We start from the raw sequence: 22181 nt of genomic DNA on the forward strand, positions 1-22181 counted from the left end.
GGAAGAACATAAATCTTTTCTCCCCTTAACAATCAGATAAAGAAAAGTATCACCTGGTACTTGCAAGTCTATTTATGCAGCCAAATTACCTTTCAGAGCAGCAGAAAAACTACAGATTACACCCAGTTCATATTTGTAAACTCCAAACTACTTTTACAAGGTAAGCTGGAGTTAACATCCTTAAGCAGACTCAAAAAAGGACAGGCTGTTTAGGGGGCAAGCTGAGGGTCTGGAGGGGAGTCAGGAACAGAGCTGTGGGTGCCTCAGGGCCCCATGTTAGTCCAAGGGGTTCCTGCTGGAGCATATACTGACGCTGTCTTGAAAATATCCTTGTAAAAAAATCACCAAAAAGTATAAAAAGCCATTTAACTGCTTAGAAAACCATAGAGCACCTTTGCTATGTCGAAGAGTCCTTCCCAGACACACTTTAAAGAAAGAAGGCTATCCTGCCCTCTTGGCATGTTTAACAGAAGGTGCAAAAAGCTCCAAACTCATCTGCCAAACGTGAGCTTTGCTAAAGCTGTCACTCACTGCACTCCCCACCAAAGAGGTGAAGCAGGCAGCTGGAATGATTTTTTTTTGGTTACAAAAGACCTTCTGACACAGCTTGGTCTTGTGCAAGGTTTGTCACAGGTGTGCATCTTTATACGAAATTTGTAAATCGTGCCCATTTCTGAAAAGCAATTAAAGAAGTGATGCTTCCAGAAAGACTACCTGAATGCTTCTTTAAGGACACAGAAACATATTGCGTTGGAAGAAGGGTTTCTGAAGGAGGTAGAAAATAGTGGTGGCCTAGATACAATCAAAACACCTACTGTGTGATTGCTACCTTGCTCAAACGAAGCAAAAAGCATGGCAGGGGACAGAGCCTTGACCTGACTGATGGGGAGCCGAGGGAGCTGCGTGGCCCCATCTCGTGTTAGGGGAGGGAGTCAGAAAATGTGAGCCCAGCCCTAAGCTGCAGGCTGCTGGGAGGATCCCATCCTCTGACAGCTTGCTTGTCCTTGCCAAATGGCTGTTGCTGCTAGGGAAAGGGAGAGATCCTGCTCTTTTCTCCTGGTAAATCTGTGCCTGGACCTGTACACTGAACGAAATCAGAAAAAGATAATCCCTCCTACACAGAGATATAGACATATAAGAATTTTTTATGAGGAAAAGGGGGAAAAATGGTGAAATCTTAGAGTACCACGGGGCCAGGACTCTTGCCTCAGGAAAGCAGTCCTGCATGTGGCAGGCAGAGATCAGGCAGCCAAGGACCAGATACCAGATCTTCCCCATTTTAAACCACAGTTTTGTAATCTGATTCACTTTGACATGCCCATCACCAATGTCTCACAGACTTCAGGGACATTTTATGAAGATACATGGGTCTGCCAACACCAAACCTTTCCAAAATACTGTGAGGTCCATGAAACTGTAGGAAAAGGTTCAGGAATGTTTGATTCCTATGGCAGGGCTGCACATAGCAAGCAGCTTCCTGCTGGTTCTGAGTTGTCTGTTTCATAAGTTCAAGGATTGTGTTTTAAAAATAAAATAAAATTGCTAAATATGACATAGTTAAGGTATTTTGATTGCTTTTAGTGGATATGATTTTTTAAACAACTCACCTCTTCTTTAAAAGGAAAACTTTTTACTTTTACCTTCCTTTTTAAGGGAATCCTGAGTGTTTTAAAAATGAAAGTATAAATGAGAACACACTGAAATCTTTACTTTCACCAGACAGCCACTTTTCATGTAGTCTCGACACCTGCATTGCGTGGATCAGATTCACAGGACACTTCCTGACAGATCTTGAAAAGCATTTGACTATTTGAACGGACCTGTGGAAGGCTCAGCTCAGTATGAACATCTGCTTTATGCACATGTTTAAATAGCTACTGAGAAAGAAGACTGCTCGAAAACATTCAGAAGTCAGACAATTCCCTCAGAGTTAAGTAATCTTTCATTTACAGTCCTTCCGAGCCCCTGCTCTCATCCCCATTTTGCTAAACAGAAGCTTAGTGATTTTGAAATGCTCTCGTGGGAGCTGCTGGATGTACATTAAATTGAGTGGAACTTCTGATATTTTAGAGATTGTGTGTCTACTCAGATCCACTCCTTAATTAGGATGTTTTCACGAGACATTCTGCAGCGTTTGGCTGGTACAAAAGAAATTCATTACCAACATGTCAAACATGTGCATGATTTTCCCTGTCCCACAGCAGCAGGCAAAATAAATAGGAGTTGTCACCACCATTACTGTAATGCTCCGCAAAGCTCCTCAAAGCAAAGGGCGGAGGTCTGGTCTCACCAAGATGCCCACATCAAGACATGTCCTGTAATCCCAAGCACATGCTAATATTTAAACACAACTGCCTGCTTGGCTAGATCTCCTGACATATCTTAATTTTCATTGAGTCTTAATTTTCCTTCCACAAGGCCTCACCTGCAAGGACAACTGACAGCCTAGTTTATACTCTCTCTTCTATGCACAGATGAGATACTCTCACTACCAAACATTTCATGGGGTTAAGGAGGATGCAAAGTCACGCCCTCTCCCAGCAATGTACGTGGAGAGGGGACATGCTGTAAAAGCTATATATGTTGTGTAAGACATGCCAGTCATAAGACAACAGATTAGCTTTCAGCCAGAAGATAAAGAAACATCCCAGGGACAATGAATTTCTGGCCAGGAGAACCAGTACCTGTGGCAAATGCTAAGACAGACTCCACATGCCTGATGGGAATCGGTGGGTCAGGATGATGGTTCGACTTGGTGATCTTGAAGGTCTTTTCCAACCTAGATGATTCTATGAGTCTATGGGCACAAAGAGTACAATGGCCTGGCTTGGATTTGGTAAAACTTCCTGAGTTGTCAGTTGACATTGTAATATTGTGTCAAACCACTTTGTTTTCCTTTACTTTTTTCTTTACTCAAGGAGTGGCATCCAATGCTTGCTCTGTGGCTAAATTAAGGTTAACAAATATCACAGTTAAATTCTATCTCCAAACACCTTCTTCAGAGATGCTATGGTTTGTATTTGTCAAGTTATTTGTTTTTAAAATGCCTATTTTATTAGCTGATGTTCAGCTATTTCAAAAAGCAATCGTTTTTGACAACATTCCAGTACGGTACTTGATTAGACACCCTTTTCCTGACTGAGGATGTCTCCTTTAATGAAAAGATAGGGAACTCTTAAATTGACAGACCTTGGCAGGTCTAATTCAATCTCAAATGTCAGCTGAAGAAGTGGATGGGACATTATCCTAATCCTTGTGAACAGTGACCACTCAAATTCACACCCTTCACCTAAGAACATGAGAACCACTGCTCTGAAACTGTTATTGCTTTTTCTGAAGGTACAGAGAGGAAATCAAAGCAAGAATTGGATGTGACAGCATCTAAGCTGTTGTTGCTCTGTGCCTCGCTACTTCAGCAGGGAACAGGCACATGGGTGAGCACAGCATTGCTGCCAGGTACATAATGTACTATTTCTCCAACTAAGAAAAATAAGTCTACATCATAAATCCCAGTTGGCCTGGGATACTTTTCATGCTGAGCATCTGCTCATCCTGCTATATGCTCCCTGGACAATATTAAAAAAAGTGAACTGCCCAAAATAGGGTGAGAGGAAGAGCAGTTTCACACACCCCTAGCATGTATAATTTCCAGAGGGATCAGTTCCTCCAAAACAGGCATCCTCAGCAAAAGCTGTGAGACCCTCTGCCCTTCCTCTCCTCATTTTTTCACTGGATCCCCAGAACAGCACAGCACATGCTGCAGGTTCTAGAGAAATGAAATCTTTCAACAGCAGTAGCTGGTCCTGCCTTGCCACGTGGAGGTGGTGGGGACAGAGAAGACTACGGGGGCCAGGCAATGCCATGGTGCTTCACCAGCTTCCTCAGAAGGGATGTAGATGGGAGATAACTGGCCTTAGCTATTACATAGCAACTGCAAAAATGCAATAAACACTGAAAGACCATATCTGAAACAATTTTATTATTCTCTCCTACTGACTTACATAAAGGTTTTTTTTTTTATTTTTTTTGGCTATGTTTCTTGCTAATTTGTAGGCTACATTGCTCTCTGCAGTTTTGTTATTCTGCTTAAACCTTTGCCATCTTCGGTGCGTTTTTCATTCACTATATTTATTCACTGTATGTAAAGTGTATTACACTTTTCTGTATAAATCCAATTTGCCTTCAACACAGCACATGATTCCTTCCTTTTAATACCTTACCACTAGTGGCTTCACACTTTTTTTCCACTCATAGCATCTCCCTGCCCTACTACAGAAGTTAGAGACTTAAGAGCCCTATCTGATTACCCATATCAAGGCCTTGCTTTCATGTTTTCAGGTGTATGTTTTCCAAGCTTCTGGACTATCCCTCTGTCATCACTTCTGTGCACCACCTTGCAGTGCGATACCATTCGTAAAAGTCATTCAGTCACTTCCATCCACTTTCAGATCACTATTTAAAAAGCTAAATACAACTGTATCTAACACCAATTCCTGTACTTTGCCAGACACTACCATATAGCTTTTAATCATTACTCTTTGTGCATCATCCTTTAGCCACATTTCAATCCATATAATTGTCTTCTAAAAAAACCTGACATTAATTTTTCAATTAACTATTCATGAGACAATTTCAAGGCTTTATTAAAATTTAGGTATATTACATCTGTTGTTTTCACTTCATCTACTGGTTTTGTAATTTTAGTTAAATAAAAAGTAATCAAGTTTGTCCAGGCAAGATTTAGTCTTTATAAAATTATGCACATTCTTACTCATTGTGCAGTTATTCAATGGAAAGGATGGAGGAGATTAGCAAACACACAAAGGAAAGACTCCAGTCTTCCCCATCATCTTAAATGAGACCCTCACACTTATCTCTCTTTTGTGCCCTTGAAAAATCTCTCCCTAGATAATCAGCAATTTCTTTTTTAATATGTGTTCCATTATATTCAAGGGCTGGAGTCTGCTCTCATGCAATAGCAATAGAAAGGAACATTTCTCTTCTCTTTCCTTCTCCCCATTCCTCTGTTTTAAAATTATGATTACGTTATTCTTCTATTCTCATGCACCCACACTTGTCCAGTACTGTTCGAATAAAGCTCCCTAAGATGTGTCACTATTAGAATCCTGAAAGAACCATATTCAGACCACACAGACATTTTTTTACACTGTATAAGCATTTCCTCTATCTCCTAACACAGTTTCACAGAACTACTGAAGTTACTTTGGGCTCTTCCTTGTATACAGAAGGTCAAGTCTTCTGAGCTGCTGTGATGCTCCTGCAGAGACTGATGTCTGCAAGCTCACCACGCGTGCTTCCATGAAGAATACTCACAGTGGTGGCCCATGAAAGAAAGCATGGAACCAGACCATACAATGCCCATTTCTTACCTACATTTCCTGCTTAACAAAGCAGACCTTATTTAAAGACAAGAAGCACTACCTCAATCAATATAGTTCCTTCAATCAACCAACACAGTAAGAAAATCCCAGTTTTCTCCAATAGTTGCACTTCTGTTAAAACAACATGGATGTTCTTGACGATCTGATCCAACCAACCTGCAATAATGCAGAGCATATACCTGCTCCCAAGAGATGATCCATATCAGATTTCACTCTGTAACTGTTGTTAAAAGCATGAACTTTACTTCTAACATGGCAAATCCAGTTTTCAATTTTAACTGTAGAGAACTGTGACTTTACACAATAAGTATCAATGAAATAAAATCAAAATTCTGTTGTGGGAACTCATTGTCAGTAGCTCACAGAACTCATATCTGGAAGAAATTTCAGTAAATTAACATCTGGCTATACGTTCTCACATACGTTCAATCCTGGGGAACATTTTGCACCCACTTATGTCAATGGCAATAATCCTGTTTTCACTGGAGCCAGGATTTCATCATCTGATTTGTCAACTCTTTTCATAATGGAGGCCCTTTTTTCTCTTCTCACTTGTACCATGTTATTCTGGATCTCCTGATGTTATAATTGAGAACTGTCTAAGGTAACCACAAATAAAAAAAATCTAGGAAACAAAAACCTGAGGCGTGCTTTTTGTCTTTATAAAATATGCTGAGAAAATATTTTAATTCTTCAGTGCTTGGAGACATTACTAAAGTAACACATTTTGATCTAATTTTTCTCATATTTCTCAGTATCTGAATACAACAGTGAAAAGAGTAATTTTGAAGCCTTTTAAATTAAGTATTGAAAGCTACTATGCAGCTTTACTTGTAGCTTGGCATTAACCACTACTAATATCACATATTATAAGGTAGGTGATGAAGGAAAACTAAAAACATAGAGGGAGGCAATTGTCTGACAAGGCAACTACTCAGTCTGGCTAAGAATAATTTCACTATGTTTCAAATCAGGTGTATTATTAGGAAATAAATAACCTTCAATGGTGATGTCAGCCAACAATAAAAAATGACATTACAAAGTTTCAACTTTGTATTTTTAGATGTAAAGATTGTTGCAAACAACTAAGCATGTACACGGAGAGCACAGTCATGCTTCAGGCATGCCATCTAAAATAATTCAAAACAATTGCCCTTGGGTTTCTAGAGAAATATCATCCTTGCATTAGCAGCATATGACATTATGCACCAAATGACTACTGTGCAACTTTTGTGAGAATAACTGTAATTCACAAGTACATTAAATGGCAACCTATGTTCTGTTTACCTAAATTAATATACCCTTGATGTAGCATATATCACTGCCTCCCCCTCTGTTAATGCTCTGATAATAGAGTTTTGTAACTTGTAAAAGGATTACTTCAATCCAATCAGCAGGTGCTGGGATCACTGTGTGTCAGACAAACACTTGCTAATCCCTTTTCTTACAGCTCCCAGCTGCCAAAGGTGCTCAATGAAATCCCAATGAAATGCATGGATACAACCTGGTGCAGACTGCTGCAGGCGTTCAGCTCTGGAGGAAATCTTGGAAAATACACGTGATGTAAACATTGCTCAGGATGGGAATAACGGAAGCATGTATACTTTTGAAATGAAACATAACTAAGAAATTAAACATTAAAAAAAATAGCTTAATTATGAAATACTCTACCAAGCTTTTCCTAAATATAGCAGAAGGGAAAGAAATTCACTCTACAAAGAAACTCTTCTCAAGGATTATCATCTACTTAATGGTGTCTTTTGGGTCTTAAAATACTACCACCTCCATCTCCTCCTCCTTACCCCCTTTCTTGAAATCTAAATTATGCCTATGAAGTTTCACCCCTGCAATTACTTTGCTTTAAATAGACCTCAACAAAAAGGAGAAGATGATTACCATAAAAGGAATATAATTTGCTCCCTTACAGTCTCCGTATTTCTATAGCTCCTTCTGTCCAGCTGTCTGAAAGTACTCACATTTCTTCTGCAGGGGAGGCAAGTATCATCGCTGCTTCACAGATGCGAAAATGAAAGGGCAGAAACATCGAAGCGAATTTCCCAGGGTCAGAGAATATGCCTCTAACACAGCTACTTTGCAGGGAAATTTAGAGCTCAGTCTTCTTGACCACTGTTTTTTACTTTTCTCATGATCGTGTTTATAGAAAGATCTAAAGATTATGCAGCCTTCATGAATACATATCTGATAATATTTTGGTAATTAGAACATACCAAATGTTCTAATTCTAATGGAATTATGACTTTTTTTGTTGTTTGTTCTCTTTTTTTTTCTTTTATTTTGTTTTGTTTAGAAGCAGAAGGTTTAAGTGGTCGACAAATTCAGGAATATAATTTATGCACATTAGATTCTATTTGTACAAGATATGCCAAACTAAGTAATAAAAATGTAAAAGATGAATTAGCCAAAATCAGTTGCCAGTCTTTCTGTACTTCTTGGAGTAGATTTCACAATAAAACTCTTAAATAATTAATAGGCTTTAAATAAAAGAATATTATTTTGAAAAATGGGGGGCTAGACCATAGTCAAATACTGCTCTTTCACAGCATGTGATATAACATTTCTTAAAACCAAAAATAAATTCAAAACAAACACCCAAACCTCTCTATTAAAGACAATTCTGCACTGTACGAACTGACACTAAGGACAGTGTTAGCTGAATTCTTCAAATGGCGCGTCTTGGGAAGAGCTTTTGGTAGTTTTGTTAAACAGCAAAAGCACAAGCTATACAGTTGAATAAAAAGTAGTAGAAAAACTGCAACAAACAAACAAACAAACAAAACTACCACCACCACCAACAAAAGTCAAGTCCTTGAACTCTACAGTAAATATTGGATATCCAATTCCAATCTCACAGGAAATTTTAATTTTCTTCTTAGACATTAAACCTACTTTTCAGATTATCTCTTCAGTATATATTTTTACAAATGGTTTGAACATCATATCACAATCCAAGACATATCTGATTTATTTATATGCCTGCTAATGATGTTGTTTTCTGAAAAGAAAATTTTAAAAATATATTACTACATACTAATTACCTAGCTGAAAACACAAAACCAAATTCCCTGCCTTCTTCCTCTACAAGCTCTGCTAACTCAATTAAGCATCTAAATTTGGGTTCCCGGTTGGATACTGTATTTGCAAATTTAGATTTTAATGAATTAAAGTCTGTGTTTCTTTTCAGAGCACTAGTACAGTCATCTTCATTTACTATATATAAAAATTACCAGGAGATAAATATAGAATTCTGAAAACGTCATGTTTAAAAATAATCTTTTCTTCAAGCATGGTCAAGTTCTTCAGAGATAATGAGACTAGGAAAACCCATGCAACCATGACCAAGTACATCAAAGTGATACAGCACATGATGTGATTTATAGATAGTTGGGCAAATTACAGCTCTGCTAGACAGTGGCCATCTTGAGGGTGGAAGGAAAATATTATTTCTGTGGATATAACATCCCCTTTAGAGCAAAGGGATAAGGAGCAATACTCTTACTACCCTTCTTAAATGTGTGAATAAAAGTGAAACAGTATTCCTCCAGGACCAAATCATGACTCACAAAGGAAAACCCCTCTACTTTTTTTTTTTTTTAAGGTATAAAAATTGATAGTGTGAGTTTGTATATACAAACGCACACAGGTTTTTGTGAAAATTGAGAATTTGTAATATGACATCTAAGAAGTCTTGCAACCCAGACTATATCCACAGCCTAGCTGCAGAATACACACAAATGCAAGTGAACATATGGTCACCTGTGAGAAAAAGCATGGGAAGAACAGACTGGATAATCAGCTTTTTTCTTAGAAAACTCGCATAACAGCCAGAGCCAGGAAACTTCGAATTCCACAAATAGTCAAATCTTAGCACTCAAAGACCAGTTTGGAACTACATCCCAGACCTAGGAAGATCTATGTTTGCAAATTGCTGTCATAGAATCATAGAATGGCTTGGGTTGGAAGCGACCTTAAAAATCACCTAGTTCCAATCCCTCTGCCATGGACAGGGATGCCACCCACTAGATCAGGTTGCCCAGGGCCCCATCCATTGTGGCCTTCAACACCTCCAGGGATGGGACATCCACAGTTTCTCTGGCAACCTGTGTCAGCGCCTCACTACCCTTACAGTGAAGAATTTCTTTCTAATGTCTAATCTAAATCTATCTTCTTTTAGTTTAAGACCATTCCTCCTTGTCCTATCATTATCTACCTGAGTAAAAGAGCACCTCTCCATCCTTTTTACAAGACCTCTTTAAACACTGAAAGGCCACAAGAAGGTCTCCCTGGAGCCTTCTCTACTCTAGGTAAATATCCCCAGCTCTCTCAGCCTTTTTTCATAGGAGAAAGCTTTCCCACCCACAGCTTTCTCAGCCCATGTAGCTATCTTGGGAGATGAAGTCTCAGCCATTCACCAGCCAGCAACCCAAACTCTCCTCTTGTGGTGTAGGGAAAGTTTCTACCTGCAGAGAAGCAACCCAACTAGAGTAACTGACAGTGAGGACAATAAGCACCGAAGAAACTCTTTTTTCTTCAGAAGTACTTTCAGTACTTTCAGGGACAACTGTGGGAGAAGACACACCAGGCCCTCCCCTTTCCATGTCACACTCACGGCTATGGCTGAACCACCACGCAGTAGGAGGCTAAGCAATGCTGCTCATGAGAAAGATGTAGCTGGTATCCACTCAGCTCTCAAATGAACAGAAAATATCCCATTTTTAGGTTACCTTTAATCTATGCTCCACGAGATTTTCAGGCGAGGTTGGCCTAGCTCAGTGATTCTCAACTATTTTTCTCATGACAGCATTCAAAAGGGGTTGTGAAGTAGTGGTAGAAAAGCTTTAGAAGTAAACTGAAGACATCTTACCTATTCCTTGGACTCTTGGGTTTACTTGACAGCATGTGAGCCAGTAAAAGATCAAACTGTAAAGAAGTTTGAGGAACACTGGTCTAATCTACAGATGAGAATATTTTAAGTGGCAAAAAGAAAATAATAAAGGTAATGCAATGTGAAAGAGGACAGAAAAAGAAGCCAAGAGATGGCTGTAGAGGCCAACAAAGATGTAAAAAGAAGAAAGAAGGCATTGTACTGATAAGAAAGAAAATCAGAAAAACAAAACAAACATAAACCAAACAAACAATGCTATGGAAAGAAGCTTATTTGGCTTATAACCAGTAACTGTTCACATTTCCCTGTGTTCTGTGCCTTTTCATTGGAACATTTCTCTTTGCTTGCTGAACCAAGGAGAAAACACTGACAGCAGTAGTTTTGAGCAGACAGCACAAGTACTACTTACTGCTAAACAGAAGGAGAAAAATTAAAGAACCAAAAAATTGTGGTATGTGTGTGCATGTGTGCAATGGCTATGATCTAGCAGATTGAAAATATATTCTTCAAGAAAACTTAGAAAACATAAATTTAGAAGAGACCCAAAAATGAGTACATGGCATCCTTTTACATCACAGGGATAACTAACCGTAGACTGCACATCATTGGTTTGGTTTTCATAACGTTTCCACTGTGTGTTTAATATCTTTCAGCCAGCTCTCCAAACACGGAATAGTTTGCTCTTAGATAATGAGGCCAAAACTAAACTTGCAGAATCAAATATGACAAACCCAGGTGCAGAACTCCCATATTCTTTCATGTCATGCTTTCATGTTCTTAAAAAAGACTAATGAGGGACAAAAAAGGGCAAAAATATTACCCTTCAATATGATCCCTTGTTTATTAGAGCCAATATGATTAGCTGTGAGAACAGAGCATTGGAACACCAGAGAATGGTGGTCTACTCCTGGCTCTGCTTCTGACCTTAAGGTTAGTCGTGGTCAGACAGTTCCTTATCCGTGCCTGAGCTTCCTAGAATAAAGAGACAGGATAATGATACTGACCTTTAAAAAGAGCTTTGAACCTACTGATCAAAAGTGCTATGTAAGAGTCAGCTTATTATTATTTTGGTTACTGAGGTTAGTTGAAAGGCTCCCAGTGGCTTTAATCAAAACTTCTCATTTCAGGCTCCCAAATCCTACCTGAAGGACAAAGTTTCCCAAAATTCAGTTAAGATACACATGTACTAAGTCAACGGCCATCAGCCAGCACTGCCCAGCGGTTATATGTTGCTGCTTCTGTGTGGCAGTTGTGGTTAAACAAATCAGTTCTTCTGGGTGCCTTTCTACTAAAGGAAAGCAGTAGATAAATACCTGCACCAGAAACATTTCTGTGTACAGGAAGGTTTTGATTTAGGATTTGTCAATAATTTCATCCTTGACAAATTTTGCCTCTTAACTACAGCCTACCAAGCTGGCCTGGTGACTGCTGTACTGTTGTGGTCTACACGGAGTGTTAGGATTTTTACAGATTAAGAAGAAATCTTTATGTCCTTGACCCAACATGTAATTATAATACATACAAAACATGCTCTTAAAATAAAAGTGTTTATTCCGGTATTGTTACTGCGTGCTGTTTACCAACTGCTATGTTTAAGCTAAAAACCCTTTGATTTTGCCTGATGAATGCAGCATACATACAGTCTATGGTGCTTCCTGCTACCATATCCCTGCAAGAATGTTGCAAAGGAACAGTATAGGACTACAAACACTAGGTTCACTCTGTAACCTTTCATTTTCTGAGTGAGCCCAGAGAAGTCCCCACAAGTCCCCAGAGAGGTACAGCTCAGAGCAGCCTCCTGGTAGAGCAGGTATATGGGGGTTGTTGTGTTGATGGTATCTTTATACAACGTCCATCTACTTGCACATATAGTGTCTTAATCAAAGCATTTAAGTGATCTCTATATATTCTGCTGGTAAGATTTGTCACTGATAAAGGCATGTGACATCTCTTACATTAGTGTTCTTCTTTAATGAGATGCAAGCACATGAATAGTGTTAACATATATCTCCTTCAGTCCTTATGTGGCTTAGACCACCGCAAATTACACTTTGTAACTTATCACTCCTTTGCTTTTCACCATTTATGTCACTATATATTTGCAATTTCCTCATCCTGAGCAATGACAACAACCTTGTCAGCTTCAATTGTGTGCTTCTGTAAGAGATGAAAACTGAAGACTTCACGGAAAAGTTTTAATTTTTGAAATGTCAAGTAGTTTTCATTAACATTTGAAAGATATATACATTATATATGTCTCAGCTCACAAATATCTATATTTCTATGAGGATATCATTACTGTATATGATATTGGTACACAAGCATATATGTAGGTTGCAAGTGCCCACTACTGATACTGATACTACTACATATCTTCATCATAAGATACATGACAATGGTAAAAATATACGAAAACTGAAAATATACCACAACGTAAAGGAGTAAGAAGGCCTATATAAACATGAAATAACTATGTTACCAGACATAATTATAGGCTTTGTCACATTAAAATATCACCAAGATCTGGGGCCCAATTCTGACACAGCTCCCACCTGCTAATCAGCACTGTGCAGATGCAGCCTGGGGCACAATTACAGTTCTCAGATGCTGTGCTGTGGCTTTTTTCCATTGTTATCTCAGTCAACATCTTTACTTTTGTAAGATGGATATTGTACTACCACCCTGCTACACATTCCAGGAATATGCACACAGCAAGCAGCTCGGCATCAGCTCACACATGAACAGCCTTAGCTCCCATAAAATATTCATTCATTTAAAAAATATTTGCACCCTGCTGTCAAACTTAGACAAATTCATACTGAGCTTCAGAAAATAGCTGTTTTAATGGTAAATGATGTTCCAGAAACCTCTTTCAGGCTAAACACTCTCGTCAAAATTATTTTAATAAGAAAGATTAACAATTTCAACATTAGCTGTTAATCCCCTTTCATTTGAAACTGTGCTGATAAAATTCTTTGCTTGTCATTCAAATAGTAAGTAATAATTATAGATTTGGGGCCTCCATCTCTTGCTTCATTAATAGTAAATTGCATGGAAGTCTGAAGCATAAAGTCAGCTTTGATACATCTCAAAATGCAATTTCCATAGCTTTCCTTAGCTATGTACAATTAATTACAGAGTTAATAAGGGGAATATGTTAATGAAAGGAAAATTATTCACTCAGACCACCTGGTCTTATCAAATGTCTTCAATATGTTTTCTTCTTTCTGTGAATTTGGATGACAGCAACAACACAACTCATGGTATGTCTTGTTGCTCCTTAATTTTTTTTAAAAAAAACTAGCTAAGATCCACTGAAATTAAATAAGAAAAGAATGTAAGAACTAGTCAGTACTAATTAACTGACTATTTGTATTCTCACGTTCAGAATCTTTTTAATTTTAAAGCAAAAATGCTTAAATGCCTTTGTAATGATCAGATTCTCTTCAATCTCAGAGTCTAACTATAATGCATCCAGTAAGGAGACACTGTTTATTTTATTTTATTTTATTTTATTTTATTTTATTTTATTTTATTTCATTTCATTTTATTTTATTTCATTTTATTTTATTTTATTTTATTCTTTAAAGGAATGAGTTGCATATGCATGTATTTAATCAAATAAGTACAGGTGCATACTTCAATTCACTGCACTGTGACAGCTATAGGAGCTTAGTTGCTCTGCACATTAGGGTTACTGATATTCATGGGAATGCTTTAGATAGTACAAACAGCCAGGTCAAAAGTAGGAAAACCTTTACATAATTAATCTTTAAAGTAATACGGTTGTGATACTTGGTCAGAGAAATGTTTTTTAAAGACATGCCGAATCTAGAAACCAACCATCTTCAACAGACATTAGTGGATTTACTACTAACCAGACTGAGGACAGAAACATTTTAGGACCTTGGTGCCAGCCCTCGTAGCTATTCCAGTAAGAAAAGGGCAGGGAATAATTCCCAGAGCAGTAACAAGTCACACTTGAAGGAGGTGATGCTTGTGAGAGCTTTGTCACCCCTCCTTTCTATTCTTAGTTCAATGAAATGGTACAGAAAGCAGCCAGAAACAAGAGGCAACTCTTAGTTCTCCCCACCTTTGATTTGTTTTCTTTTGGCCAGCTGGGCAACCTCATGAAGCACCAGCACACAGTTTTAGGACAAGAGGATGAGAGAGATAAAACACCATAGAGGGAGAGCTATCAACTAGAAAAAATGAGGAGATATTAACCCAACTTGAAACAAAAAAAAGACTTACATAAAAGAGAGAAATTCATAGCAAAAGTGTGTGTTTTATAAAGACATGCTAGGGATGATGGAATATTTGAGGGTAATAGCTTTCCACTTTATCTGGTTTTGACCAAAAAAATAACACAGTCCTCTCTTATAAAGCACAAATACTATGTCATCCACAACCATACTTCACAGATTATTTTAATGTTTATCTCCTTATTTAGAAAATTTCCCACAGCTGTGTCGTGGGTGCATATGTAAAATTTGATCATCACAAGAGCAGTTTGCCTGTGTCCTACACATTAAATTTTCAAAATACCACCCAAATTCAGATACCTCACTTACAAAACACTGCCAAATGAAGGCTTTATCCCAGAAAGAATTTCAGAAAGTGAAGTATGTATGTATATATTTTTTAATCTTGCCCTGAAGATGAGCATAAACAGACTCTTGAATCAATGGATTAAGGTGTCTTCAGTGGCATCTTAACCAGAGCATTTCCAATAACTTCTGCTGGTATAGCCCACAAGAAGAGAAGAAGATCTCCAAAATACCACTGGAGACTTCCTGGGTAGCTTAAACTGCAACTGGTATGTTAGTACAAAAACACAGTGCCAATACGATATCATAGAATCATAGAACAGTTTGGGTTGGAAGGGACCTTAAAGACCATCTAGTTCCAACCTTCTGCCATGGGCAGGGATGCCACCCACTAGATCAGGTTGCCCAGGGCCTCATCCATCCTGGCCTTGAACACCTCCAGGGATAGGGCATCCACAGCTTTTCCGAGTAACCTGTTCCAGTGCCTCACCACCCTCTGAGTGAAGAATTTCTTCCTAACTTCTAATCTAAATCTCCCCTCCTTCAGTTTAAAACCATTCCCCCAAGTGATATCCCTTCTTTATAAGTACCACTAAGCTAACTGCAGTTTCATCCCAAACTCATGTATTTTCAGAAGCTCTGAAGTTTAGTCCCATTACTACACATTATTTGATCTTAATGGTGCACCATGTATGCAACCTGCACGAGCCCTTTCATTATCCCACAATGAGTCAAAATTCACTCCCTTTCAATGCCTGAACTCTGCTAGCAGCTCAGAAATATGATATAACTCGTATTATCATCCCAGGACTCCTGCCTGAGAAATCCTTCTGAACCACCTTCTTTTTAGTGCCCTTCTCCTTATAAATAGGCATTTTCACCTGTTAGATCCAAAAATGATCAACTGCTACATCTGCTACACTGTGTTATCAATGACTTGATACAATAGGACAAATACAGAGAAAAATAGTTTGTTACTTAGGATAAGTCTGGAGACAAAAGAAAAGACCAGTAGCTTCCTTGATGAGTGTTCATCTCTGGTTTCTATCACTAGTGAGACTTTAAAAGCAGCTGTGGACCAAGGAACATCCCTTGTTTTCAATCTGAAGAATCAAAAAGCAAATTATTTTCATTAAACAACCTCCTATCACCTCTTTTGCTACTTGCTACAACTGGTACTAGTCTTGTCTTGACACCAATTGGACCTTTACTAGAAATGGAGAGAACCTGAGAGAATCAGAAAAATCAGATAGCCACCAGGTTTTGTGTCAGCTGTGGCAATGATCCCTTCTTTTACTTGTGCATATAGCTGCACAAGCTAGTTCAATAACAAATATTTCTCCCAATGTCACACTTTTAAAATTAGCACTCTAGAATGTTAATAGAGATGCTTTCTTCATCTTTCTACTAAAAGCCTTTTTTTTCTTTTTTTTCTTTTTTTAAGGAACAGGAAGGTACACGATAGCTAAAAGTGTTCAACCAAAGCAGCTTGTACAAAGCTGAAATAAACACCTCACTGTCAAGCACCAGACGAGGATGTAGTCACAGAAATTTGGCAAGTTATTGCTAATCATGAATACATTTGGGAAAAATAACCAACAGGGAAAAATTTAGGGAAAAAAGAGATTTTGAAATTAATTTTGTACAATATTCAAGATGAACATTTTTCTTGACTTAACACTGACTCTGTAATTGTCGTTATTTCCTAAGGACCATTCAACAGGATTAATATAGAAAAAGGGAGGCAACTGAACATGAAACAGAAATAAAAATGGAAGAATCAAAGGGTAACATGTTCATGAATATGTTTTCTGAGTTTTATTGGAGAAATCTATGTACAACATACATCCATTTATTAGATTTATGGTTCTATTAGTTGAACTGTTTTTCTATGCAAGAAGACTTTTTGTACTTTTCTTTGTAGCTTTTCTTTGCTCCTGTATATCAAGTCCTGGCTTTAAACAAACAGAAGCAAATGTCTCCAAATGATTTAAAAAATGCGGGAGGCAAAAAAATGGAAATGAAAGGATAAATGCCATTTCATCAGCAGAAAATCTTTCAGGAGGCAACCAGCTCTGCTTGTTCCTAAAAACGTGACAACTCAGGGAGAGGGGTAAAGATTTTCCCATCCACAGTATTTATGTCTTTGGGGGATATTGGCTATCTTGTCACTGAGTAATGCTATATGCACAGCAGCTTTTTCCCACATGGCTTCTCTAGTCTGACTGTCCATGATGAAATGGCTTTTAGGTCCAAAGCCTTCTTGGGACTTGCATTTTGTGAGACTACTACAACTATTTATACTGGTGGAATTGAAAAATAAACTGGGATTCAGATCCACTTAGTACATGTGTAAGGAGTTCGTGCTTTTAACTAAACTTTGCCACTGACTTTTCTCTTTTCCCATGTGAGGGAGGATTTTTATTTGTTTGTTTTCTCAGTCAGAAGCTTTTTTAAACAGGGTATTTATAGTCTTTGAATTCATGAAGAATTACAGCGAAAATAATGGTGGTAGAAGGAAAAAAAAACAAAATAGAAAACAATCAAACAAAAACACTAAATAATCAAGTATGCCATAATTGTGACAAAGACCTTGTTTTCCCTACCTGTACTCCTCACCTTTGTCTCTGCTAGCATTAATCACGCCTGCAGCATGTGTCCCCAGGCAGTGCAGTATGCTCACATACTGTTCATCATGCTCCTTCATTCAGGAAATGTTTTGTGTGCATAGGGATTAAATTGAAGGTGGAAAGTACACCTGCATCTAGCACAGCGCTCACATCCTGAAATTTGTCTCTTTATTTAGAGAAGTGCATTTAGATGCCTTTTGCTCGTGCTTTTATTACATCTTTAAGAGTAAAATCTAGGAATTTCAACAAAATGTAGTGGAGGATTTAACATGCACTTCTTTCTTGTTAGAATGCATCTTGTATCACACAACTCCACACTCTTCCACATTCAATTAAAAGAAAATCTATAACCCACAGAGTTCATTTTCAAACAAGGTTTATTTTAAAAAACAAGAGTGAGGGGAAAATTGCTTTTAACCATCTAAAAGTTATCATGCAGAGACTATAAGATACCAATGTCATCAAAAAGCCCCAGGTGCAACCTTGGAAACTATTCCCTCTTTGTCACCCTTCTCAGTCCCACAGCAAGTCTTCCATTGATTAAGCATAACAATGAAACTGGATGCAAAATTCTACATCTTGGGTATGATTGGTTTCCCAGCAGCAGGTCTCTGTCCCATGTCCCCCTGGATGGGGTTGTGTCCCAGGAGCTGCTCAAAGGCCAAAAGATGACTCTCCTTTGACAAGAAGTTCTTATATGAGGCCATCCTTTCCTTCTCTATGGGGAAGGTCCTTTTGGTTTTGTAAGCATATTGCCAAGAGGATCAAGTGGCATTACACCTCCTCCACACAAGGCCCTTGATTTCAGTCTTTAGTTCATTTGCTCCCACTACCTCGTTCAGCCCCATTACAATACTTTCTTCTCCTTCTGAAGAGTATTAAAGAACTATCACAGATAGTTCACCAGCTTTATACCCTCAGAGAGAAGACTCCTCAGACTTCCAGCTTAAACAACTACCAAAAAGGGTCTTTTGGAAATTCACACTTCCTGAAATTCTAGTTTATGTATAATGCTTCAAATGTTGCATGTCTTTCTTTACAAGGGAAAAGTAATAAAAGAAAAAACACAGAAAATAAGTTATGCTTCTGCAAATTCCCTCTCATACATGGTATTCAGATAATTAACTCAAAATGTTACCAAATGCATACATTCCCTTTTTGCAGCACAGTTCTTCATTAAAAAATAAATAAAAAATAAAAAATTAAGGTTATAATTATTTTAAGCAAACAAGCATGGAAATATATGAAGCAGATGTGGGATACAACCTCCCTAACTTGTGCTGAACTTGTGCTTGAGCATGAAAAAAGAGACTCCTCGATCTAAGCTGGAGATACTTGGAGACATTGAAAAGCCATCTGGACATGGTCTTGGGCAACTGGCTCTACGTGCCCCTGCTTGAGCAGAGGGGTTGGACAGAGTGACCTCCAGAGTTCCCTTTCAACCTCAAACACTCTGTGATTCTGTGAAGTTGTGTATGTCAATGGGATAGTGCAAGCAGAACAAGAGGCCTCCAAAGTGAAGACCTCTGTCTGCCTAATTCTCTGGAGACTTTCATAGCCACCCACTCTCTTCACCAACTAGAAAGTGAATTTATGGAATCAAGTCAGAAACAACACTTCATCAAGTGCCTAAACTGTAAGTATCAATTAGGAGCCCAAGTCAAGTAGACTAAATCTCTCCTGGACACCTTCAAAACCCCCTGGTCCTTTTGCTGGACTACAGTGAAAGTGTGGCATGTTATTAGGACTTCTCTTGGCACTTGAAATATAGATGTACATATGGGAATAAAGTGGATGGATATCCAATTCCGAGTTTCTATTCTTTCCCTTGCTCTGACCTTCTGAAAAATAATTGTTTTCATGCAAAACCAACGGTGACTGAAATGAGGGCACATCTTTGCTGTTGTTGATGCTGAAACCAGCCAGTCAGCGCCACAAACACGACTGCATAAAACATGCTCCTCTAATTACACTTTCCAAAGTGCTTGGATCTTTCAGAAAGATGATGGAATCAGTAAGTGCCATATGGGCCATCCTCCTGCTGTAAGTATGAGGAAAAAGAATGTGAAAAAGGAAAAAAAGCTCCGAATGTTGTTATCACCGTCCTTCTGGGCCTCCCGAGTCCTCCCTACTTTCTACTGCCAATAGTATAAACTACCTCATGCTACTGTCAGCAGTACAGAGATATTGCCTTTGCTGTACAGGAAACTGACAGAAATGCAGATTTTTTCTTTGAAAGACTGACTTGAGTCTAAGTGAGGAGACTGCCCCACCAGCACACGGCTTGGAAGATTCCTGGTTTCTCCAGACCTTGAGTACTATAAACGATTGGCTAACCTAAAGTAGGCAGTCCTCTAAAAAAGGAGTACCTGTGGCCAACCACCAACTCCAACAAACTCAAGTTTCGGGCGTTTTGGACAACATTTCAGGTACAACCTGCTGTTCCTTTCCAGCAAACTAAATCAGCTTTACAGAAGCATTTCTGACCAACAGTACCTGTGAGCAACAAAGGGACTACATGGAGTCATTCAGCAGTTGCAGATAGATTTCTTCCAAGTTATTTCCATTAAAGGCTTATTCTGTTTATATATCAAAATAAAATATTTCCTGCTGCCACTTTATACAGTAATCCATTGTTTCACGTTCTCTGGGGAGGCCTTGGCACCTATGAACAATAAAGACTGAGGAACTCTAACTCCACTAACTGCTGATTCGCTGCACACTGTGGAGCTGAAAAACACATTTACAGAGCTATAAGTGCATTTACCCTGCAAAGCAGATGGCATTTGCCATTCTTACTGGGCCCCTTGCTAATATTTCTTGTTGCTTTTTTAGGTATTGAGATATCTTTCATGAAAAATATCCATAAAAATTCAAAAGGTAAGAGGATTTTGGCACAAGGAAATAGGAAGAACTGGAAAATTTCTTGCACTGAATGATCTAAAAGTTTCAAAGCGGGACTCCTCACTCCCCTTGACTTGTAGATGCAGGACAAAGGGAGGAAAAACTCATCTCTGAGCCTTTTTTATTGCTGAAGTTCAACAAGCTACTGTGTCTCCAGAGGGAGAGAAATTCAGGCAAATAAATATTACAGATACATGCATTTATTTTTGAGGAAAACATAAATTGGGTCAGCTCTCCAGTTTCAGTGTGACCCACAGTGACACAAAACATGAGCAATTCTGATCAAGTCCAATCATCTGCCCTAGTGCTGTAGCTGCATGATGCTGATCTTCCCATGTAAACCTAGCCTAGCTTCGCCTTCATCAAATCTTGATTTTATGGTTTAACTACTTCCCTTAAGTAAACAACCCCACTGCCTGCCTGACCCTCCTATTAGGCTTGCCCTGATATCCAAGCTAAATGTATCCTTTCGACTCTAACCCATATTTTCTTCCTAATTGTATCATCTGTGTCCATTAAGAACAATTTTTCCCCATCCCATATTTCAAAGCACAATACGCAGACTCCCCTGAATCACTGATTTTTGTTTGTTCACTTTAGACTAAACAAATTAACTATTTTTATTCTCTCTGTGTGGTTTGTACTCTCAAGACACTACAGTGTTTCTTTTACCCTTCACTGAACCCCCACCACCTAAGATATAACATATGCTGTTAGATCGCTAACATATGTATGAGTTCATTCAGGGTTAAATAGGATTGACTGAATTATGGACACTGAACACCGTAAGAGTGATCTTGTCCAACCTCATCCTTTTCTAAAGTTTATTCGCAGACATAAGAAAAAATTATTTCTTGCAATTTTGCAGAAATTTACATATCTAGAATACGTGGTTCCCATATGCAAATTTCTCTCCGTTAAGCTTGATATTGGGATTTTTTTTTATTTAAAGATTTTTCTTAATAATATAATCAAAAATAAATTTGCTCAATTTAAAGTAGTAGGAATTGTTTGGAAATATCAGATGTGTATTTCCATCTATATAGGAAATTTTGCTTTTATTTCCATAGAAATATACTGCCTTAGAACCTTACCACAGGAATTTGTATTTATTTTCAGGTTGGACAATTAGAGTACTTTTTTTCTCAAGCATTTCAGTTAACTATGAAGTGAAAATCAAGTTAATTTTATACTAGTTAGGCAGAAGTGGGACAGTAGAAACTGTGACATGATTTTCTGCCATGGCTGCTCCCCTTCCAAACCACACTTGCGTATCAGTGTTTAACACAATATTTAATTAAGTCTTTGGGGGGAAAAGACTGGGCAAGGGAAGAAGTATTTACTCAGGATGACACACTGGTATGAAGAGTCTGGTTTTCAAACCTGTCCTGCTTTTGCTCAGTTTTATAGCTGACCTGACCAAGGCTGAAGAAGGTCAGTAATGTGGCTGGAGTCAAATTAGCTCTTTGGGTTTTACCTACCTTCATTTCCATTTTCCATTAGGTGAGGTGGCTTAAAAGACCTCAGAGTATCTGAGAAAACTGTACTCCCAAAAATAAATCCAGAAAAAGAGAAAGAAGTTGAAAAACTATGACCCAAAAGTATGGCATCGCGGAGAGAACCTTCCTTCTCAGAAATAGCACTTGTAAAACTTCAGAATTGCATAAATACAACAGGGAAGTTTCCAAAAGCATGGCAATGCTACCAACTGGAATGGGTGCTTACATGAGGTCAGTACTACTAATAAATAGCAGAAATCAAATATAGGAAGCAAAATAACACCTGACTTATT

The 22181-nt window shown here is 38.3% G+C and overlaps 1 protein-coding gene across 3 annotated transcripts in view; it reads right to left on the minus strand.

Annotated features, from left to right (window-relative positions):
- Window positions 1-22181, minus strand: part of PTPRN2 (protein tyrosine phosphatase receptor type N2) — a 646903-nt gene that overhangs the window by 62868 nt on the left and 561854 nt on the right. The window lies entirely within an intron of this gene.

Source organism: Anser cygnoides, chromosome 2 (genome assembly GCF_040182565.1).
Source record: "Anser cygnoides isolate HZ-2024a breed goose chromosome 2, Taihu_goose_T2T_genome, whole genome shotgun sequence".
Taxonomy (NCBI): domain Eukaryota; kingdom Metazoa; phylum Chordata; class Aves; order Anseriformes; family Anatidae; genus Anser; species Anser cygnoides.